A 2253-nucleotide genomic window follows, 5' to 3' on the forward strand; every position below is an offset into this window, starting at 1 on the left:
GCTGCTGATTCTGTGCTGGTGCTCCGGCCAATCCCTCCCATAAAAGAAATTATTTCAGGACTAAGAGCTTCTGCCTTCTGACAGATACCAAGAGTTGCCAGCAGTTGCTCCAGGTGCTCCTGCCAACAGCCCCTGAAGGAAGGAGCACAGCCCCCAGTGCATGTGGGCTTTGGCTCCCTCTGGCACAGAAGCCCCCGGGGCACAGGTCTCTGGGGCAGGAGTGGGGCACCAGCGCTGCCAGGGCTCGGGGGATGGCAGGTCTGCTTGGGCAAGGACTCTGCCACAGCCGCTGATTTCAGTGCTCGCAGGGCCCAGGGGTCAGAGCAGCATCCGTGCCCTGGCCCATACGATCCTTGCCTGTGTCACAGCCGTGGGTTTAGGATGACCACCAGCCGGGACGTGTCCCAAGGAGGCCGAGCCAGCTTCTGTGCAAGGCCCCGTGCCCTTCCTGCTGCGGCTGCGTCGGAGCCCTGGGGGCTCCTTCTGCTGCCCTGAGCCCGCAGAGCAGGGCAGCGATTGCTGATGGTTTGAGCCATTCCTAAAGATCCTGTCGGGCTGTCTTAGACACTTGGGGTGAGGGATTCCTTCCAACCTGGGCCACTTTGGGTGGGCTGGGGGCAGGCCAGGGCCGGTGGTAGCGTGTGCAAGGGCCGTTATTGAAACGGTTCAGCATGGTCGCCATGGCATGGAACAGGACCGTTGGTGAGGTGTGGTGATATAAGAGCCAACGGTGACACGGCCACGGCACAGTGCTCGGAGCACACGACGGGACAGGACGGGACAGAGCGGTGCCGTGAGGAGCCCCCGCACAGCGCACTCGTTCCTGTCGGACCCGGAGCTTCTCTGAGTGTCACTGACTGTTTGTCTCACAGCTTTCCCAAGGCATTTCTCTTCCAGGTGCCCTCGAGGCCAGACTCTGGCATGGCAGGCAGATTTCCCAACATCTTCGAAGTGTTTAGCAGAATAAAAAGGAGAGGCTCTAGAGTTCATCCAGCCCAACAGCCTGAAGAGCCGGAGCCATTTCAGCCAATGCAGGATGGTGAGTGGAGCAGCTGGGTAAAAGGGCTGAAGGCTGCTGCAACCTTGACCCCTCCCATCCCATCCCTTTGGGACATGCCCAGGGAAAAGACAGAAGAGGGGCCGGGCAGACACCCCGCAGTGCCCGTGCTCCATCCCCTGGAGAATCCTGGGGCTGTCCCTGCCTGGGGAGCGCAGGGCTGGGCCCTGTTCTCCGGCCTCTCCTGCAGCCCCTCAGCTCTGGCTGTGCTCACTCTTTGCCAGGTGCAGCCATGGACCGCACACACGAGCAGGACCCCACCGGTGTCCTCTTCCACAGAACAGCACAGGTACCTGCAGCCATCCCCACCTGGGCTGGGCCTGCTGTCACTGCTCAGCCCAGCACAGCGCTTGGAGCACCCCATGGAACAGCCCTCTTTTCCTGCCCTTTGTTCTCCTGCCGCACTTCCAAATTTATCAAATACTTTTGGCAGGAAGTGACCAGCACCATGGGCACTGGGTCCATAGAAAAGTGTGAGGACTACACCACCAACACAAGTGCTGCCCTGCTTGACAAGCTTGTAGAAGCAGGTTTGGCCAATCCCAAGCAAGTAAGCAGCCTGTGGCCAGGGTTTGATCCCCCTAAGAATTGGTTGGCCTCACAATTCACTGGGGCCTGCTGGTCCCTGTCAGACTTTGAGGACACCACAGTGTGGTGGGAAGGGAAGCACTTCTCTGGGGAAGCTGGGGACATTACTGCCTCTGGCAGCTTTCCAAGTCTTCCCATGCCTTCTTCAGGTGCCTGCCATGGTGAGATACATCCACCAGTGGCTCATGGCCAATGAGACTGATGAGCACAGGGTGGAGAGGTCCCTGCTGGATGTCACCGAGGCACAGCCCACTGATGTGGTGATGACTCTCCTGCGTGTGGCCCCATCGTGTGACAGGTATAGGGCCCACCTGCCCAGAGGGCTCAGGGCTCACCAGCCCATCACCCTGCACAGCCTGTTCTAGCTCAGTCTGAACAACAGAGAGTTCCAGGGCCCTCTGGCTGCTCCCTTTCCCAGCCCTGTCTTGTCAGCACCCACCCCATGCTCCCTCCCTGCCCCTCAGGAGCCTGTCCCCACAGGGCTAAACTGCCTGGGTGCTGCTGGTGCGGGGCAATGGGCAGAGGCAGAGCTGGCAGCCAGCTCAGGTCCCTGCTGCTGCCAGGCCACGGTGCTGTGTCTCAGACTGCCCTGAGACAGAGTTCTGACC

This window comes from Erithacus rubecula, assembly GCF_903797595.1.
Source record: "Erithacus rubecula genome assembly, contig: scaffold_381_arrow_ctg1, whole genome shotgun sequence".
NCBI lineage: Eukaryota > Metazoa > Chordata > Aves > Passeriformes > Muscicapidae > Erithacus > Erithacus rubecula.